The 23174-nt window shown below is 40.6% G+C and overlaps 1 long non-coding RNA gene across 2 annotated transcripts in view; it reads right to left on the minus strand.

Moving 5' to 3' along the window:
- LOC111861831 overlaps nt 1-23174 on the minus strand; it is a 501275-nt gene that overhangs the window by 412578 nt on the left and 65523 nt on the right. The window lies entirely within an intron of this gene.

Genomic DNA, 23174 nt, shown 5'->3' on the forward strand with positions numbered 1-23174 from the left:
AAACGTTTCTGAAAATGAGATAAATATTGGCCTGTATAGAATAAGAATTCTACACTTGGAATATCCTCCTAATACAATTTTTTATATGTTATTTATCTTGTAAGGCAGTTCAGCTTGAAAACGGCGTCCACTAATTTAACAGAATCCAGCTATGCAAAAGTTGTTTATATATAGACAATGCTTGCTACTGATAAAAACACTTCAGCTGTACGGCTTTCTGTGCGCGTAGGTTAACGTATATTCGCATGCCCTTTTTGCTTTAGCACCTGGTTTGTCAACGAATTTAACGTACACTGTAATAATTCTTTCGTACTCGATTTAAGTATTGCCATCATTTCTACATATAAATTCACTGCAAATAATTACATAAGAGTATTTTATAATTAAAAGATCTAAACTGAGCCAGCAATTGTAGAAGGTGATTCTAATCATAACTCAAAGTCCCTTTAAAGATAATTTCAGTGTGCATATATTACAACTCACTTTTATTTAGAATACAAATATTTATTTCCCTCTACAGCCTCTGTATCGTAGTCCACTGGCCAACAATATCATTCCTTTCGCATTAAAGAGCGAAATATAAAACCTCGAACGAAATATCAGTTGAGGCTTCTTTCTCTTCATAAGAACGCAAAAGAGATTTCCGCAATCTGTAACCAGCCTACGTGAGGGGGACGGGGTGAGGTCAGAGATGAATCTTCCAACTCGAGGATCGAAGCCTACTTAAACTTATATGCTTCAACTAAAATTTAGTTATTTCAAAATTTTGTTTACATGCTCCATATTAATTTACTAACAAATATGAATTAGGCATATTCAGAGCCTCGGTAGCAAAACTGATTTTCAATGGTCGTACATGTTTGAAGAAATTGCGAAAATACTTACAATTATTATTGTGATTTCTTGCCATCAAATTTTATTTAGAAGCAAATTAGACTCCACCAATGTCTTATCACTTTCGTAAATAAGATAACCCCTAATAATTTTCTAAAACAAAACAAAAAGTATTCTGTTTAATCCATTGCACGAGATCATGGGCAGAGAACTTTGTAACACACGCACAAATACGCTTTCAGAAAGAAATGTTTGTTTTGTTATGTTTCAGATACGGACACTGATATTCAGGCGACGTCATCGACGATTACGAGCACAAAGAAACATCTCAAGTTCGTTCACACGCGAACACATTATATAGACACATACACACTGCACATGTTCTTCTGGGATGAAAACTGAACATTCTTCAACTTGTTTTCAGTAAAATTAATTTTCAATTTTGTACGCATTAGCCTCAGGATATTTGGACAATGCTAGATACAGAGATGCTTTACACTGTCAACGAAAGGGTGAGGTGAGGGGAAGACACTTGTTTGAAGAAAATAAAAGCGGGTGGGGATGTGGGTAAAATATGAAGTTGAAGATTTCGAATCTCAAGATACAACCACTTCTTGCACAAAGATATTACTAATTTTTGCCGGTGAATTTTTCCTTCAGTCATGTTTCAATTTACTGTGGAAATAAGAGCAAACAGCGCTAGCAACACAGACAGACACACTGAGGGCAAGTTAACAGGGCAGAGACAACGGGCACACAAACCAGCCCATCAATACACATTACGTGTCTCAGCCGAGAGATGTGTAGGAACAGACATTTTCCTGAGACTTCCAGCGGCGATGCTTGCACAAGTGCGGGGAGGAGCGCTAACAAAAAATTAAGAACCGTACGTTTTTCGCCATTGTAGGGAAAAGTTCATGCCTACTAGGAAACCGTTATGCGTTGCTTTACCTCTTAGTATTCACATAAAGCAACAGGAGGGTGAGAAAGAATACCAGATGAGTCGAAAGAAAAAATCTTTGCAAGGGAGAAAAGATGGTAGACAAGCCGAAGGGAGTAGTGATCCCTTCCCCCGTTAACTTAAGTCTAACACCGTCTTCGTTAGGGGAGTAAGTGAAAATATTTTCTAAGAGAGGATAATGGAGAATTGGAGGAGGAGTTAGGAGGATGAGGAAGAGAAAGAAGAAGAAGAATTTGGTTGCAGATGAACACGTTGTGATGTAAGACGAAACCGCAAGTTTGAACCACTAGCATAGAGACGCTGCAAACCTGTGACTGCGGGATGCAAACCCATAAACCAAGCGTTCTCCGTTCGCTTGTCTCGTATCTTTAGTTATAGCCTCAACAAAACGGATGGCGGGGACACCAATCGAACCTGTACACAACTTTGCAAAAGGGAAGTAGAAAGAGACAGACAGCACACAAACTCAGGCATATACATAAATAGTCGAGGTACTTCCTTCGCAATGATACACTACGTAACACAATTTACTCATCTTCCACTTCAAATGCGTTCTTTATGAAACACCTTGTAGCTATTTTACCAACATTTCACTCTGATCGATTTCCTGATGAACGACACACGGTGTACTTGGCGGTAGCTGTCACTGTAAGTTAAGTCCCCACTTTTAGAATAATCCTTGTACGTATTTCATTACTTTTTCTACACAGGATCCAAATGAAAAAATAAATTAGACAAATTAAATAGGCCCTACGTATTAAAATGTTCAAGATTCTACCTCAGGAGGTAAAAAATATTTTAAAAATGTTTACGACATAATTATTTTGAGTAGGCCTGTGAAAACTGAGAAATTCCGTTTAACGAATTTCATGTACGGGTATTTTGTTTGCCTAATTCAGAGTCCAACGTATTCCGCAAATTTCGGAAAACATTCATTCTATCTCTTCTAATAATTACCCCGAACATTGCCCTACATATTTAACACAGTTTCGAATATACTATATGTACATATACTTTCACTCCCCCGTACGTCTTCACGGCATAGTGCTTAATTATACAGGGCCAACTTTACCTTCAAGTAGAATTTGAGGTTCTCACATCTGTGGTTATGGAGAATACTAACTTCTGCCACGTGATGCCGTGCAGTCCGTTGGAAGCCAAAGGACGTTTCCAAGGAACATATCCACCCCATGTCCAGAGTTGAATAAGAAGAGCAAGATACAATCATGAAAGCTGGTGTTCCTCAGAAACGTCCGTTGACTTTCAACGGTGCACGCTGCGTTTTATCCCAGAATATACGAGTAGTACTCAGCTTTGCATTTTGCAGTTTGAACTTTGTCAAAAAGTATTTATTATTTGGCTCTGGCAGCACAATTATTTCTATAGATATACCATACAATGTAAATTTACTACATGATGGCCAAAAGGCTGTAACGTGCAGTAAGTTTATGGCGTTTGGCGTGCCTATACAAATAATTGTGCTGCCGCAGCCAAATAACAAAAATTGTCACACACAAAATGAGAAGCTTCGATACAGTAATTATTTTGTAAATCGTCACAATTAACATAGGTTTGTTGAATATCCTGATTCAGAAGGAAATTAAGAGGCGATTGAACTCGGGTGATGCTTGCTAGCATTCAGACCAGAACCTTTTCTCTTCTCGTCTGCTGTCTAAAAACATAAAAATTAGAATATACAGAACTATATTTCTTCCGGTGGTTCTCTATGGGTGTGAACTTTGTCTCTGACATTAAAGGAGGAACATAGACTGAGGGCCTTTGAAAACAGGGTGTTGAGGAGAATATTTGGACCGAAGAGAGATGAAGTGACAGGAGGTTAGAGAAAACTGCATAATGAGGGGTTTTTATAACTTGTGCTCTTCTCCAAGTATATTTAGAATTATCAAATTAAAAAGGATAAGATGGCAGAGCATGTAGCACGAATAGGGGTGAAGAAGAATTCATATAGGATATTGGTGGGAAAGCCAGAAAGTAAGAGACCACTAGGACGACCAAGACACAGATGGGTGGGCAATGATAAAATGGATCTTAGAGATATAGGATGGGATGGTATGGATTGGATTGATCTGGCTCAGGATATGGACCAGTGGAGGGCTTCTGTGAACACGATATTGAAACTTCGGGTTCCATAAAATCCTGGAAGTTCTTCAGTAGCTGCACAATTGGCGGCTTCCGAAGGAGGGTTTCAGATCCATAAAGAAATTGTTGAATATCAGCCGAAACTCAAATAACTATGCAGTTACAATGAAAACCAATTCTTGCGCAAATGGTTTTCCACACATTCACTACTTGTATGTTTCCGGCAGGCTTACCATCCTCTAAGAGTCCAGATACTTAAACACAGAACTAATGCACTTTACCTCATAGTAAAAGAGTTCGGCGAATGAAGGAAATGGCTCTTACTGTTAATCAGGGGCAGCGCCATAGCTCAAGCGGTTAGTCGCTGGCTTCCCACGGCGGCTGCCCGGGTTCGATCCCGGGTCTGGTGAAGCGGGATTTAAGGTGGACAAAGAGGCGCTGGGGCAGGGTCCTCCGAGTACTTCAGTTTCCCCTGCCAATCTTCATTCCACCAATTGCTCCACAATCACCCTCACCTATCATCTGGGGCTGGTACAATAGGCCAGAAGTGGCCGCAGTACAAGGGCCTTAGTCCCAACCCACTAGGAATAAAAAAATACTGTTGATCATATTCCAGGTTTTCTTTACGTCACACTTATTGCTCACGGTATCAAGAAATGTGAAATAAAGTTTTGCAGACTGCCGCAGCAAAGTAGCGTTATGCAAGTAAAGAATGGCCTTGAAGTGTAAAGCATACAGACAAATATCATACTGAAACAGGCCTACTGCTATATTATGTAACTGAAGGAAAGTCTTTTACAGATGGATAACCAATTTTGAAAATGTTGCATATACATGTACATATCCCAGTGGAACCTCTTCTCAGGGAAACGAAATTTGTGCTACATCTCTTGTGAAGACGACTGCAGAGATAGTACAGGATGTACGCATCGTCGTGTGTTGTGTCCGTAAGCCAAGGCATTAACAGTTATTCACAATTTACTTCGTCAGTACTTTTTCATACTTTCAAATAGCGTTCAATGTGTACTATGGGTCGTCCACTGTAATTTCAATAAAAATATCACAAGGTATAGACCTAAGTGATATGGATTTCTTTCTCATTAAATTATTAATTTAGTTTCCATAATATTCCAGTGTTTCCTATTCCTGTGGTTCAATTTAATGTTAAATTCTAAGTGAAATAAAACGAATCTTGATACACAACTGGAATAATTATACAGTTATGGTGTTCTGTGATTTTAGGTCGTAGATTTAAGTAACTGGGTAGTAACTTTTTAGGATGCATCTGCTGTTTCCATCTTCGCATTTCTTCTAGTTTATAAAGGGTGGGGAATATTCCTCAGGAATTTTGTTACCTATCTACTTAATTGCATGTACACACATCACATAAAGTAATAATTAATACATTTAAAAATATATAAAAAATATAAAATATGAAACATAAAAAATATAAATTAACATTATTAAAATTATTGTCTTCACATTCGCAGTCGTCAGAATCTCAAATCTGATATTTAAATTCTTTAGATTTAAATATTTGCAGTGATACTTTCTCTATGGAAACGAAATTCTTTAACCAAACTGCTCTCCATAGTTCTGCCAAAGTTCCTGCAATTGAAAACGAATTCAATGGTTGAAGACTGCCGTCTTCTGGGATGTGGTCTCGTGTAAATATTGTGTAAGCCGGAATTTGGAAGGAACAATATCTGTACGGCGCCACATCCAAGAAGACGGAATTCTTCATAGTCACCGCCGTGAAAACCTCAAATCTTACGAAATGATTTGTTATCACTATGTAGCACCTTTTATTTACGGTAAGAAATACATTCTATCTTCTTTACGCCAGTCACAGATCGGTATAGTCTATAGAGAAAAACTCTCCCTTTCACCGTTGCTTGATTTTAGGATGTAAGCAACTTCGTGTATTACAAATTTGTGCATTCAGTGTGTATATTACGTAGAAGCAAGGAAACCGACATACTCTGGTGCCCAGAATGTGTAGGACAAGTAGAAATGGCGAGTATATGACACTTAAGCTCTCAAGATATTAATAATTCAAAACTAAGAAATTATATACCCGTCTGTTGGAAAGGTAAAGCTATCCCTGTAAACAGGCCGTGAAGGCCCATAGGGTCGTGAGACGTCGAGGCTCTTATATTTTCTCTAGACAATCGGCTCATAAATGCAGCAAGGTTGTCAACCTTACACGCCGCAGCCCTCTACCCCCACGAAAATTCGTGGTACTTGTTTCTGTTAGAGGTTGAGTCGACCCCAAGGCCAGAGTGCGGCTGCAAGGATTAGGTCAATTGAAGAAATCCACCTCATCGGGAATCGAACTCACAACCTTCCCACTTGTAGCATAGTGCCTCAACCAACTACGCTACCGTGTGTCCAATATCAAACTAACTATAAAATGATTGATTGGTTAAAAAAGACACTGAAATGACAGGATCTTGCCAGCAGTATGTGAATTTATACGCAGTCCCCATGTCACACAGAATGACACTGGGTTCCTAAGGGTGACGCTGCCAATCAACAAACATGCTATATTTTCTTTATTTCATTTCTTATTAAACAATTCTGAAACAGTTATTGACGTACGCTTTAAAATAACAAAAAGAAAACACATTGAGGGAGGGTGCTATTTAAAGGAGAATTACGTGTACAGAGAAGGGGGGGTAGGAAGAAAGCCTTAAATCACGAAAGGAACAGGAAGATAGTGACTGAAACAGCCTAGGATTGGAAGTGCACTGGTACCAACTTGCTTTTCATGTTTTAATGGATTTTCGATCAAGCAGATTTCTTTTAAAATTACGCTTTCAGTTACCTGTATTGCGGCAAAAGAAATTTTCAGGTGTAATTTTTACTGCGTGGGTCAACAAATCTAGACAAATTCTGCCTAGCCATACACGTCTACAGGTGATAAATATAAACTGAGCTTACAATTAAGTCCAATATAACAAAAGAAACTGCAATGATTTGGTACAAAGAAACCACGCAATTTTACGTGTTCCGTATAAAATTTTGGCAGGGAGAGTTCTATTTACCCTCCAGTAGTTTGCCGGGGGGGGGTTCACGCGGTAACGTAGTTGATTGAGGCACTATGCTACAAACCGGAAGGTTGCGGGATCGAATCCCAATGAGGTGGATTTTTTCAATTTATCTAATCCTCCCAGCCGCATTCTGGCCCTGGGGTCGAGTCAGCCCCTAACAGAAATGAGTGCCAGGAATATTCCTGGGGGTAAACGGCGACCGGCGCATAAGGCTGGGAACCTCACCACCATCTGTGAGACGATTGTATAGAAAATGTGGGAAACTCAACATCTCACAATCCTATGGGCCTCCACGGCCTGTTAAAGGGATACATTTACTTCTTTCCTTTTTTACTAGTAGTTTGGTCTAACGAGCGTGGAGGCAGTGCTGATACCTTGTCATAGGGACACGCGTTTGTGGGGAATGTCTGAAACGAATATTTCAAGGTACAAAATGTTTCTTCAGGCTGACCACAGTGGTCGCGCGGTCTAAACCATGAACTATCTTCGGTAGAAAGCTGGGATAGTGGGTTCGATTCCCTCTTAAGGCATGGATGTCTATGTGCGTATGTGTTGTTCTGTGTGTAGTAGCGGCCTTGCGGCGGGCTGATCCCCTTTCTGAGGAACCCTACCGAGTGTGTATAAGATTAAGAATCTGAAGAAACAGCCAAGGACCAACAAAAAGAGTGCAGAGCTATAAATAAATAAATATATATAGATAAATATTTTTCGACCTTAACCCAAGTAAGCAGCACGCAGAACATAGCCGTACGAGCGGCACGCGGCAGAACGTGCATTCTGACGTGACACGTTTTGTTGACTCACCAGACTCGCCAGCACAATCGGCCATTCAGTCAGCTAATACGTCTCAATTCCCAGGGAAATACTAAAATCTAAGTGGAATGAAATTTTCCATTTCCCAGAGTAGGTATTTTTATAATATGACTTATCAATGAACAGCTTTAGAAACTGATGCAGATTAGCGAGGAGTTTCCTGCCTACAAGATTTTGTTAGTACGCCATATTTATGCGTGATATCACGTGGGACCAGAGCTGGGATAACTTAGACGTTATGACGATTGCTAAGGGCTGAACGACCGGGGTTTCTTCTTATTGCTAGTGGGGTGGGACTAAGTCCCTTGTACTGCGGCCACTTCTAGCCTATTTTACCAGCCCCAGATGATAGGTGAGGGTGTATGCGGAGCAATTGGTGGAATGAAGATTGGCGGGGGAAACCGAAGTACTCGGAGAAAACCTGCCCCAGCGCCACTTTGTCCACCACAAATCCCACTTGACCAGAGCCGGGATCGAACCCGGGCCGCCGCGGTGGGAAGCCAGCAACTAATCGCTTGAGCTATGGCGCGGCCTTACCACCGGGGTTTTTTTTTCGGCAGGAGCAAAAAATTTTTCTGATCTCCACGGGACTCAACTAGGCACCCACTCAATGGGTACCTGGGGTTATTTCCCCGGGGTTAAGGCGGCTGAAATATGCAGATGACCACACATCCATCCACTGCCGAGGTCAAGAATGTTAGAGCTATATTGCTACTTCCCCATTAAAGCCTATGTGGTGTGGTGCTAAACTTCTTATGCACAGAAACCGTTGACTTTTTGCTTTAGTAACGTAAAGTTGTCCTTGTGTTTAACTATTTAAGCACTACGCCATGAAGGCGTATGGGAGAGTGGATGTATAGACCCATGTTTTCTCTACTTCGGCTGTGGTTGGAGGTGAGTGCTCAGCTTCACGACACGGCCGCTTTACCTCCGGGGAAAAAGCCTTGGTACCCATTAGGTAGGAGGTTGGATGGATCCCAGAGTCGGTCTGGGCTACATGGAGAAATGAAAATTCTTGCCAACATCGGGACTCGAAGCCCGACTCCTCGGTTGTCCAGCCCATAGCCAGTGGCTATACAGACTGAGCTACCCCAGCTCACTTTTGCTATAGTACATGGAACATATTTCTCTTTGAAATAATTATTTGACTTAGGATCTAAAATTTTGTGACGATGGTACATTACTACAAGTATTATGTTTTTGGACAATATCCATCGTCCTGTCTATTAAAAAAACTGTTTATTTTTCAAAACACAACGTTTCGGAGACTGGATTCTGTCCCCGTCCTCAGGTAAAACCTACTCAGTTGGGTCCAATAGACAGAGCAAGTCTCTAATACAACCTGACACAGAGTTTGCTGGAAAAATCAAAATTACCCTAAAATGAATAGGAGGAAGGCCACAAAATTTGATGAAATGAAGCCGAAGGCTTGCAGATTGAGCCCAACACCACATACAGGAAATACAAGGAATCAGTCTCCATGTCTCTACTGGAAAATCCTATCCCTCAACCCAGTGTGGATATCGCTCCCTTCTGGACCCCTGTCATCACAGCAAAAGTCAAGAGACTACAACGCCATCAAGCGCAGTTGGAGTGGAAATTATTTTCTTTCTTGTGTTGGTACATTAAGAGACTTTGCTTCTCACTAGCAATCATTTCATCTTCTCTGGTGCAAGGCCCCATGCGTGTGGAGTTGCTATAATTGAATATTTTTTTAGATTTCGCAGATGGTTTCTGTTGTGTTTGGTTTATGAACCCCTTTTTGAAACTGGTGTAGGTGTCCCGAGGTGGGGGCTAGCTCTATTTATTGTACCCAATGGAGTAGGTTTTACCTGAGGACGGGAACAGAATCCAGTCTCCAAAACTTTGTGATTTTAAAAAGAAAGATGACGATTTTTAGAAAATAGACAAGACGATGGATAATGTCCAAAAACATACTTGTAGTAAATAAATACATAATTGAATAAACAAATAAATAAACCCATCATTAATTGTGGAAATATTTCCATAGACACGTAGATACTAAAGCATAAAAATCAGGACTATTATGGAGTGAGTAAAAGACAGGTGCCAGGAAGACCAGGCCTAGCACAGCTCTTTAATTTTTGTCTTAGACTTAAATATAACATTACTGATGTCTCACTTTTTATTGTTACACCTATAAGTGAATTAGACTGCCTCTATGATCTAGTGGCCAGAGTTCCTGGCTTCAGATCCAGAGATCCGGGTTCGATTTGCGGCGCTACCAGATTTTCTGAGAAGTAGTGGATCTGGAACGGTGTCCACTCAGACTCGTCAGGATATTTGAGGAGCTATTTCAAGAAAATAGCGGCTCCAGTCTATAAAACCGAGATTAACGGCCGTGGCGATCCGTTGCGCTGACCACGTGACGCCCTCTATCCGCAAAAGTTGGCACTAACGTAGCCGACAAGCTGCGGTCGCTCTGTTGGTATAGTTCGCGTGTTGACTTCAGGCCACTGAGTTTTTATAAGTAAACTAAATATATTTTAGGAATTATATGCCTGTCAGTGGACTAAGCCTAAGACTAAGAGACAACTGTGGTTCAATCGGTCCACTAAGTCAAGAAATGAACCCGGGCCTCCCTCTATCCCTTCATTAACCACCACTCTAACGAGCACATTCCCCGATCTGATGTGACAATATTGATCGCACTAGTGCACGCAGAGGGCAGTAGCTCTCTGGAACTGGGGGTACTGTCTTGACAGGCTGGGTCCTCCACAGCGACATCTGGAATGCCAACCAGCATCCGGCTAGGATTTGTATGTCCGCAATGGCAAACAAGTGAGACGAAAGCAAAGTCCCAGGTTCTACACCCGGTATAAATTACAGAACATTTTTACTCAAAACCAAAGAATTTGATCTACAGTCTGTAGCTGGATTTTGGGTTCTCATGGAGGTGAGTGCGAAGCGCACATCGCTCTGGAATGGGACTCTGGACGCTTTGGGAACAGCACTAAATTTCGGAGGAACCTATCGTCTCCTTCTTCAGGATCGAAGAGAAAGTGAAGCAAGAAGTTGTCGGAAATCTTGCTGCCTGCTTCTGATAGTTCCCCCGAAACGTCGGGATCTCTCCGAACTACACGACTTTATAAACCAGAACACTATACCCGATGTAACATAATGCTGTGATCAAATATCCGATTCCTCTCAACATAAACTGTCCTGTTGTTTAAGTCAAATTTCAAAATAGTCGCAACTTATTCGCCTTTCTCTCGGAAACTCTCATGTTGGAGATCACAGCCTTTTAGTTCGAATAAAAACTATATGTCATTTATGCCTTGCTACGCTACAACGAGAGAACACCATTGCATTCTACAGTTGCTTCGGGATCCTATTTCGATATTCTGTCAGAGTGAGTGACAAAGAAATTCTGAAGAGATATGGGCGTCATAATAGGCTAATGAAAACAGTCACAATGACAATAAATCAGAGTGAACATCAAACAAATCTGAAGAAAGTCGTCTTCTGGGTTTAGGCACCGTGTAATCTTCGTTTTGGCCGACGTTTCGGAGGAACGTATCGCCTCCATCTTCAGAGCAGTTGAATGGCTTGGATTGCAGAGAGCAGTAGCTGCACAGCTACTGCACTTCCTATCACTACGCTACTGCTCTCTGCAATCCAAGCCATTCAACTGCTCTGAAGATGGAGGCGATACGTTCCTCCGAAACGTCGGCCAAAACGAAGATTACACGGTGCCTAAACCCAGAAGACGACTTTCTTCAGATTTGTTTGATGTTCACTCTGATTTATTGTCATTGTGACTGTTTTCATTAGCCTATNTCAAACAAATTTATTTAATTAATGCCACCCTTGCTCTCTTTAGACCCAGGTTCTAAAACCGAAGAGACGTAACGTCACACATTTTCTGTGGTAATTATTGCCGTGATGCTACATTTTAATATTTTTATACATACCAAACAATTCTATTTCGCTTTTTCATTAAACTGCATTTGTGACGAAGGAGCAGTGAGCATAGTTTAGGCGTTACATTTCTTATATGGTACACGAGCAGAGTGCGTCGCAACTCATGCAGTGGTTACGTTCCAAAAACGACGCCTAAACCGGAAATAACGTATGGTAAAAATTGCTCTTGAAATCCCTTAAATCATCCATAAAGTACATGGATCTTTACACAGCCCGTAATATGAATACATGTAACATGTGTGATAAAGAGTAAACGTAAAATTGTCCATGTGCCTAACTAAATAAGCACTACGTCAAGAAGGCGTATGGGGGAGTGGATGTATAGATCTGTGTGTTCTTGACCTCGGCACTAGTTGAAGGTGAGTGGTAGCTTCACGTGTTGGGCGCTTTACCTCCAGGGAAGTCCCATTTAACCATTAAAAGTACGCGTTCCTGTTGTGTAATAAAGAGTACATGTAATAATGGGAGCCGTGATAGCTCAGTCGGTATAGCAACTAGCTACGTACTGGACGTGAGGAACCGGGATAGCACAGTCGGTATAGCAACCAACTACGGGCTGGACGGCCGAGGGGTCAGATTTCGTGTCCTGATAGGGCCAGGGGTTTTCTCCTCTCCATGACGTCCAGGCCGGTTCTGGGCCCAGGGTCAACCCAACTCCTACCAAATGCATAAGGGAGGCCAATTTCTTAGGGGTAAAGCGGCCAGAACTTGAAGCTGACACATCACCTCCAACTAGTGTTGAGGTAAAGAATACGTGGATTTATACATCAACTCCCACATATGTCCTCATGGAGTACTGCTTATTTACTTGTAATAAAAACAAGGACAGCTTTACTCCTTTACCTTACACATACAAATAAAATATATAGTGATTTTATTCTTAATTATATAAAGAGACAGAGAGATGAATGAATAGAAAAGGAAAATAGTGAACCTGAACACTCATCATTCAGTACTTTTTAAGATTTTATTTAAACTTTTAATATATATATACATGGCGAGTGCAAATAGTTGAATTCTCTTAAGTTAAATGCATGTACGATCCGATTCCACTATTCGCCTTTCATAGACATAAAAATTAAAGGAAATTTTCCACTTTTGAATCATTATACTTCACGTAGGCCTGCTTACTAAACAGATCTTTAGAAAATTCTAATACGAAGCTCCATCATCTTGATATTCAGTACAATATGGTTGTGTCCCAGAAATTTCAATGAAGCTCGGGAAGGGATGTCTGGCATCAAGTGAGACCTGGCAGGGTTACTGCCCATCTTGAATCACAGAAATGTTCAGAAGAATGGAATTGACAGAATTACAAAACTTATGCACCAACAGAGACTTCTTACAAATTGGAGATCCCTACGAGTGAAAAATAATTGGTAATCACATACCTTGAAACTTGACACAACCGTTTCAAATAGGTAATGTATGCAACAAATCTCAGACATGTCTATGGCTCCACAAGAGAAAGCATGATCACTCGTATATGCCATGATGTGCACACTGGTCTAACAAATTTCAGTAATATTAAAAATAGTATAATATTTACAGTTTCGCAAATTTGAGAATATAAATAAAGAGGGCGGTCTTCTGGGTTGTATCGCCGTGTAATTCGGAGACAGCTTGACGTTTCGGAGGAACATACATTTCCAATTTCAAGGTCAGAGAATAACCGAAACAAGAAACCAGCGGAAGTGTCCGGAAAGCTGAGCTATCTCTGATTCACCCCCACGAGAACTTCCAATCCAAATTGCAGTGTACTATGAGGTTCTGAAGAAGGGTTCTTCTCCGTTGAATTTGCTGTTTATTTGGTTAATTCGTTGGTTAGGTGGCTTGTGGGATGTCCGGTTAGTACGTTGTGTTCATGGACAGAAAAGCATATAGGTGACTGTTCGGACGAGTACATGAATAAATCGACTGATAATTAGATGGTTCGATTAATGGATGGATCAATAGCTCAATAAACAGATATACAGAATGTCCAAGGAGGAATGTGCCAAACTTCGGGAGGGTGTTCCTTATGTTAAAGTATGCCGATATAACCCAAAACACCTATGTCCAAAGATGAACGGTTACGGAGATAATGGCCAGAGAAGTGTGAAATTTTGACCGGTGTTACACACTTGTTGATTACAAAATACATATTAAAACTGGCAGGAATGTGTGGATTCTGTAATGTTAATAATGTACGTAACATCAAACTAACTTGTGAGTGACGGAAAGCCATAAAATTGAAGTACGAAATACTCGCTCGCCATGTCATAATTGTCCTTAGGTTTCCAAGCACTATACATGACACATGACTGGCAAGCGATGACGTAACATGGCTGACTGCTCATGCTGGTATAAACAGACTACATAACAGTATTGAAAGTACATTCACGTAAAATCTCTTTTGGAATTTCGTTTCCATTATCTCATGTGGATTATTATGGGACCACGTATGCACATTTCGTAAATTATTTACACCGTCCAGGGTAAAAGACGCCTCATCACTGAATAAAATGACGCTTAATAGTTCGGGATGAGCTTTTATCCAGTTGCACAAATCCATACGCTGTGCATGGTCGCCTGGTTCCAGATGTTGTACCCTTTGATCATGGTAAGGATACAACTTTTCATCATGTAAAGTTCGCCACACCTGCATACGTGATCGCCGATGCGACAGGCCATTCTACGAGTGGACAGAGGCGGACTTCTCTGAACAATCTCAAGAACGTTCTCTCGTGTGTTAATCATTCGTACATCCTTCCTTTCAGAGTGCACAGAAACACTCGGAAGAGAACCAGTCTCACGCAATGTCTGGTGAATTCGCGTAAATACACTTCGAGATGGAATCCTTCGATCGGGAAAACACCTTTGGTATTCTTCAACAGCAGCACGTGCATGGCCACCGCAAAATCCATACACAAAATGCATATCACAATATTCCACGTGTGAAAACACAAAAGGCATTTCAGCAACTCCGCACAACTAATTTAACAACCATTCACAACGCGGCCGCAACGTACCCTGAAGGTAGCACATAAGCTTACGGCTAGTGTGAATCACCACACTCAAGGACAAACATAGATAAGACATGCCAGCTGACATGTACAGTGCGTGGACTCGCCAGAAAACCACACTTTTCTCGGGCCATTATCTCCGTAACCGTTCAACTTTGACATAGGTGTTTTGGGTTATATCGGCATACTATAACATAAGGAACACCCTCCCGAAGTTTGGCACATTCCTCCTGGGACATTCTGTATATACTCGTACATCGCTGGAAGGATGGAATGGCAGATGAATGAATAAGTAGTTGCATCGATAGATGGATAGATAGATAGATAGACAAATAGACAGACAGACATACAGGTAGATAGGTAGACAGACAGACAAGTAGGTAGGTAGGTACGTAGGTACGTAGGCAGAGAGGTAGACAGACAGGTAGGTACATAGGCAGAGAGGTAGACAGAGAGACAGATAGACAAACAAACTGATTGATTGATTGATTGATTGTAGGCATATAGAGTACTGCAAAACCCTATTTACCTCCAATATTAGGCAAGATTAAAAAAATGAGTTCATAATTTTTTGTTGTATTCACAAAAGAAGTGTAAAACCTTATTATAAAGTTTCTAAGAAATGAAGGAGAAAGGAATAACGTAAGTATGAGGGGCAGGATGTGGTCACAATTGATGTAAGATGTCACGTCGTCACTGTCTCAGAAGTAAGAGTGTTGGCACGATACCCTACGTGACTTTCCTCTTCTGTGGCATCTCCTTTACATTCAATTTATTCATGGACTCGATCCTCACCTAAGAAAATGAAACAACTATTCACACCAAAGCATTCACGTGGTCTATACTTCGGTGTCCAGCGATGAACGAGTGTAGTATGAACCAACAACTTTGAGTTCAATAATCGGCCATTCAATAAACAATGAACTGAATAAAATGGTATCGCCTCTACATCAGTTCTTTCACGTTTCCTCTACCTATTTCTTCTTCCCTTCCCTGTAGTGAAACATTACTTTTTAAAGAGACAGCCAAAAGTGCATTCCAGCCTACTATATCACAGAAAAAGTTACACAACTCTCAGCATATGGCATTGGTTTCCCGTCATCTCTCCCCAACTTTCCAAAGAAAACAATAGCCAAGAGGGGTGGACTTGTTCGCTGTACAGCCAAGAATTTTAAAGGACTAAGCCCATCCCCCTGAAGTTTTTGTATGAATACTTTAGCCTCCCCCTACGATGTGGCTATATAGTTATGTGTTCCCTTGGAGAAATCTCCTCCCCTTTAGGACAGGAGTCCGGCAACGTCATAAGCTTGGGTGGGGGGGCGATGAAGGGCTCCCTGCTGGACTTCAAACGCCTTTACTGCATTAGAGGCTACTCAACCTCACTCTTGTGTTGCACAAGCTTTAGAAAAGAAAATGAACTTAATATTCGTTCGCTTCTAAACACTGCAAATAAAAAAGTGCCGAATTACGTATTATTAGTAATTTGCAAATGACAATGAATCTTTAATTGGCTCAGGATCGCCCACTCAGAGTAATTATATACAAGAGTAACTGATTACCAGAATGTTAATAATGCAAGAACTGCAAACTGATTATACTACAAAAACCAATTAAAGTAGACGAAAGGCTATCATAAAAACAGTAGCTAATAGCTTTGGACTCCATCATTGAAATATTGTTGTAGTATGAGGCGTCGCAGATAGACTAAGGCAGCCAGAGGAAACGCGATTACTAGGCAACGGCTGTGTAGCAAAAATAACAGAGTCATCACTAAATAACGAACGTAACGTATTTTAATTATTTTGGTTATATATTAAGGGAATTAAAGTTATACAAAGTAGTTTAGGAGCCCCAGCACTCTTAATGGTATGAAATATCTCTTGACTCGTCTGCTATGAACTTCTCCCCCTTCTCCAGAACTCATAAGGTCGACAGTTTAGTTGAAAATACACAGGAAATTTACCCTTGTGTCCCCAGTGAATAAGGATGAAAATCCACTAAAAAAGTGGACAAGAACATTTTATGTCTCTGAAATGAAGGCTACAGGCTTGCCGAATGGCTGAATGTAAGCATAATTTGAATTCTTTAAGTACAACTGATGTCCAAGGAGCTATAAGAAACTGGGGAGTGGAAGGGAAAACAGAGAATATGAAATGGGCAAATAGCTCTTGAGATGAAGGGATGTGAACAAGAAGATGGGACACAAACGAGAGCAAGAAAATCGGACTTAGAAAAATAAAGAAATATTGGGCACAATGATGATATCTGAATTACAGACAATGAGAACAACATAAACAGAGGTTTCAGAAATATATACCCCTCCCAGACTTAAGATTATCGTTTTCAGACATATGGAACTGTTAACTTGGTAAGTGGTTTCCGGAGTTTCGGGTCGATCCGCTGTTTCCGACCATCTTCAGGGTTGAAAACCACGAGACAAGCTTCCCCGGTACATTGTAATAACCTACAGGTTTCAGGCTTCTCATTGCTGGTATTCACATTACGTACTCAGACCTGTGATAGGTATCAGGAATTCAGTTTTAAATCAATAATTTTGGGTGCTCTAATTCTTGGAATTGTACTACCGTAACTGAATGGAAAATTTTCGCAACAGAGAAAGAAATATATTCTAAATTTATATGGTACTTATAATACGATATCAAACTTCACTGAAGCTCCTCTTAAGTAAAATGCAATAAATTAAAAATGTACATTATGAACGGGCGAACGGTGACCGAAGAGAACAAGGAAGTAAGAACCTGCATCACGAAGGGTGAGTGGAATACCAAGAGGACACTTGGAAGGGCATTTGAGGCTGGTACAGGCAACATATTTTACTGCCCATGGTGACATGAAGATAAAATATTTCGATCTTACATTTTTATACTTTTGCATATTTTAGACTGATACAACACCCTCATTTCAATATTGTATGTGCATATGTATGTAACATGTCAGGTGTGTCCCTTGTCAAAACGGTATGGCGTGTCCTCAGGTTGCGGATAGAGGAGACACCCTCAACGTATGGAGGATAGCTGCGAATATATTGAATAAGCAGTCGCGGACAGCCGACAATGGGTGATCCTCCAGCTGGGGGTTTAGGCGTTGGGCTCAGAACTCCTCACCGTAAGAAATAATTGTTACGAATATTCTCAAGAAGCCTCGAACCTGGGCGGACTCTTTGGATAAACGAACTAAGCGAAAGAAAATGGATAAGAGATTTGATGTTTGGAATGTTAGAAGTATGTAGTATAGGGCAGGTTCGCTCAGGGCGGTGTGGAAGAAATCTCAAAATATAAGTTAGATTTAGTGGGAGTACAGGAGGTCAGATTGGTCCGAGGTGTCACCAAAACAATAGGCGAATATATATTTTTCTATGGAAAGGAGGGGCACGCGATAGCTTAGTTGGTTGAGGCACTATACTACAAGCCGGAAGGTCGAGGGATCGAATCATAATGAGGTGAATTCTTTTAATTTTCCCAATCCTTCCATCCGCACTATGGCCCTGGGGTCCAGTCAGCCTCTAAAACAAATAACAGAAATGTGTACCTAGAATATTCCTGATTGAAAAGGGCGGCCGGCGCGTAAGGCTAACAACCTCACCTCCATCTGCGAGCCGACTGTTTAGAAAATGTGGGAACCCCAACATCTCACAAACCTATGGGCCTCCACGGCCTATTAAAGGCATAACCTTACTTTACTTACTTTACTTATGGAAAGGGGAATGAAAATCAGGGGTTAGTTAGTTAGTATTAGTTATTTAGAGAGGGTGGGTTTCCCTGTGCACCGCAACCAGTTTGATCTATTGTGCTTCCCTCTATGATATTCTACCAGTCTCTATACCCTACCGATAATGGTGCGTACCATCAGTCCCGCCGAGCAAGCGAGTTCGGCCACTTGATTAGCGGTATCTATAATGCTTCCCCCATCTATCAGAGGCCTTAGAGACTATTGTTGGGCGGGAAACGTCCTGGAATTTGGCTCAGTGATCCCCTTTGGGGATATGAGGTTCTTTTACGTGCCGTAAAGTTACGACACGGGACACACAGCTTAAAGTCCCTCCCGGAGGACTTGTTCCCTGAATTTTTCCGCCCTTAAAAATTCGAGGACCTCCGCCGGGTATTTGAACCAACGTACCACGAGTCGTGAGGTGGGAACGTTACCTCTAGACTACGGAGGCCGCTAAAATCAGGGGTTAGGTACAGGCTTTTTCGTATGCAAGAGAATCATATCAGCAGTTAAGAGGGTAGAGTTCATAGAGATAGGATGTCATATATGTATAATACTAAAAGGTCGCTGGTGTGATATCATCGTCCTGAATGTTCATGCCTCAACAGAAGATAAAGTTGATGATATAAAAGACAGGTTCTACGAAGAACTAGAAAATGAATTTGATAAATTCCCTAAATACCATAAGGAATTTTGTTAGGAGATTTCAATGCCGTAGTAGGGAGGGAAGATATTTTGAAACCAACGATTGGGAATGAGAATTTGCACGAAATTAGTAATGATAATGGATTTAGATTAATAAATTTTACCACATCAAAAATCCTACTCTCAGAATTATAGTGCACTTTCATAAATTTATTTGAACATCTCTAGTCAGAAAAACACACACCAAACTGATCATATTTTGATAAGAAACGACATTCAATTATACTTGATGTCCGATCATTCAGGAGAGCAGATTGTGATACTGACCACTATCTGGTGGCGCCAAAATTTAGGGAAAACTGGCAGCGAGTAAACAAAAAAACGCACAGAATTCATATGGAGAGATTCAATCTCCAGAAATTAAACGAGGCAGAAGGTAAGGAACACTATCGTGTTGAAATCTCAGATAGGTTCACAAACAAAATTCTGTGATTTTAGTCTGCAAGCGAAATATACCGACCGAGCGACCGCCGCTTGTTGGCGAAGTTTAGTGCCAACTTTTTGGAAAACACTGAGGTGGATGTTAATAAAGCTTGGGAAACGATTAGAGGGAATATCAAAGTTTCTGCCAAAGAGAGCTTAGGTTATTATGAACTGAAGAAGCATAAGTCGTGGTTCGACGAAGGATGCTCGAAACTACGAGACCAAAGGTAACAAGCCAAACTACAATGGTTACAGGATCCAAGCAAAATTATTTGGGATACTTTGAACAATATAAGACGTGAAACCAGCTGGCATTTCAAGAATAAATAGAAGGAATATCTGAAAGACAAAATTGATGAACTTGCAATGAACAGTAAGAACAAGAACATTAGAGACCTACATAGAGGAATAAATGACTTTAAGAGGGGTTACCAACTTATCAGTAACTTAGTGAAGGACGAGAATGGTGATATGCTTGCAGATTCCCACAGAATTTTTAATGGGTGGCAGAATTGTTTCTCTCGGTTATTGAAAGTGCATAGGTTCAGTGAGGTTAAGCAGATAGGACTGCACACAGCCGAGCCGTTACTATTTGATTCTAGCCCTATTGAGGCTGAAAGTGCTATAGCAAAGTTGAAAAAGTATAAATCGCCAGGCAGTGATCAAATTCCGTCAAAAGATTAAATATTACGTTCTAAAATCCATAAGCTAATTAATTGCATTGATTGATAATTTAAAATTTTAAACCAATCGATGAGTCAATATAAATAAAGATTTTAAACACAATTGACCAAACCGACAGGGGGAGTTCTGGAATATCGGGTGCCGATTGACGACAGAGCAATGAACAACTGCAAATTTGGAGTTTAAATGTTAATATTGAGTGCAGTGTGACAGCTACGTGAAGTGAAATACACCTGATGATGGCCGGTTGCAGCCGAAACATGTAGTGTGAAAGAAGGGGGACAAGAACTACAATAAAGTGTTGCATTTAAGACGGAGTTTATATTATACATGTAGGAGTGTGGAATGTAACAGGATGCTTAAATATAATATGATAATTTACTCGTCTATTGTGTTCTATTCCTTTGGTTTCCGACTGCCTGATGCTGTAACAAACCACGTAAATTACTTTTAAGGCTAGAAAACGTGCGGCAGACGACCAAGCTAAGCTAAAGCACGTGACACAGAGAAATATTCTAAATAATTAAAAAATGCCTACACTGAGCGGAACGTAAATTTAATGGATTTTTTCAGCACAGATTTATACATCTATTTGCAATTGTTAACAAATAACCCTCTAGAATCCAGTTAATATTTAAGCCTTTTTCTTCTCCATTTTCCTTTCCCAGCTCTTTCTCTTGTTGTTTATAAATTAATTGTTCCTCTTTATCTCTATTTCTCTTTATCGTTGTTTCCTTCTTATTTATACTTTCTTAGTATGTTAAATGATTTTGTATCTCTTTCTCCCTCTATCTCCTTCTTTTCATTCTTCCAGTGCTATTCAGAAAGAGACACTGAGGCTTTCTTGCCTCCATGCCACATTAGCCTTTACCATTTTATGTAAAGGAAAAGGTAAAGCTAACCCTGCAACAGGCTGTGAAGGCCCATAGGGTTGTGAGGAGTAGAGGGTCCCACATTTTCTCTAGAAAATCTGCTCACCGATGGTGGTGAGGTTGTCAGCCTTGGGCGCCGGCCGCTCTTTACCCCCAGGAATATTCCTGGTACTCATTTCTGTTAGAGGATGAGTCGATCCCAGAGCCATAGTGCGGCTGAAGAATTAGGCCAATTGAAAAAATTCACTTCATCGGGACTCGAACCCACGATCTTCCGGTTTTTACACAGTGCCTCAACAAACTACACTCCCGCGTGCCCCATCATTTTTGTGTGTCATTCTCAATTCACCCCGTTCTCTTTCGAATGGTGGGTATACACCAAGCATAATTTTCACCGCGTCGAATTTTATTTTTTTTTCTACAAAGCTTCAGTTGCCAAAAACAAAAGGAAATTCGGCTCATATTTACGGAAAAAATATTCGGTAAGATGTTAGAAAATTTTAAACTCTCTAATTACAAATACTACTGAAATGTTACATATTTCTTTGCTCCTAATTCAAACTCTTAAATTACATTTCCAGTAATGAGATCTTTTGTCAATGAAGTTTTTAAAATATTTCTATCTTCGGGGATATAACACAGCGAAGGCCCGTGACGGTCAAACAACGTTACAGAGGAATGCATCTTCTCCATATTCAGAGTCGAATAGCAAACCAAGCAAAAACCCAATACGGAGCTAGGAACAGGTTTGTTTCTTGCTTCGCCTGCATTTCCATCCTGAATATCGTGGCGATATGACGTCAAAACTTCGGATTTCACCGGAATACCTTGCGTCATATCCCAGAGGATGATGCTAATTAAGGCGGTCAAAAACTCAAATTTAACAAGCTTTACTCAATTCGCTTAAATATTTCAAATTTTGACAAGGATTAATGTAGCGCGCAAATATATTTTATTTAATATTTATTTTTCCAATCACACTGCAAAATGTGAACTGAAATATATTTAGAATCTCATAAGTTTTAATTGCAACCAGTAAGTTATTTTGGCTGTTGAATAGGTTTACTTCAGTCTGCGCTGAGAATTCTGGGCGCACTGTCCTATTGCGAAGTTAGTCTAAGTTTATAGCCTCTTAAATTTGCCACAGGTTTACTGCGAAGTAGCTAGGCCCATTCACATTTCGCAATAGAAAATATTTGCGGAAATTAAAGTTGAATATTTTGCATTCTGCATTTCAATTTACACAACAAAAGGCAGTAAGACTTTAGGAACAAATACACAAGACCATAATTTTGGAAAATGAATGAACTGCATTCCTTCTTATCAGCGTGGAAAGCTTGCACAGTTACTCATATTTATTACAGCGGTACCACATGTGTTAACAAGTAATGCGCGAACCATTATTCTGAATCCGATAGGAACAGACAATATTACAGTATCAATATTAGATAAACAGATACTTGGTACTTAAGCACACTCATCAGAAAAAGGACATGGAGATATAGCTGCTTGCATTAACATCCTGAAAGATTCGATCTAATTACACGCCTGTGTCATCGTATTTACTATTACAAATTCCAGTAAGATATCTGATAGGCCGCGCCATAACTCAAGCGGTTAGTCGCTTGCTTCCCACCACGGCGGCCCGGGTTCGATCCAGGGTCTGGTCAAGTGGGAATTGTGGTGGACAAAGTGGCGCTGGGGCAGGTTTTCTCCCAGTACTTCGGTTACCCTGCCAATCTTCATTCCACCAATTCCTCCACAATCACCCTCACCTATCATCTGGGGCTGGTACAATAGGCCAGAAGTGGCCACAGTACAAGGGACTTAGTCCCATTCCACTTAATTACTTACTTACTCGTGGAGCTGAGCCTTTCTGGAGGAGCCGCCAATTCTGCAGCTACTCAAGAATTTCCCAGAATTTATTAAACCCGAAGGTTCATTACCGTGTTCACAAGAGCCCTCCAATGGTCTCTATCCTGAGCCAGATCTATCCTATCTCTCTAAGATCCATTGTAATATTGTCCACCCACCTACGCCTTGGTCTTCC

The sequence above is a fragment of the Cryptotermes secundus genome, unplaced genomic scaffold (assembly GCF_002891405.2).
Source record: "Cryptotermes secundus unplaced genomic scaffold, Csec_1.0 scaffold180, whole genome shotgun sequence".
NCBI lineage: Eukaryota > Metazoa > Arthropoda > Insecta > Blattodea > Kalotermitidae > Cryptotermes > Cryptotermes secundus.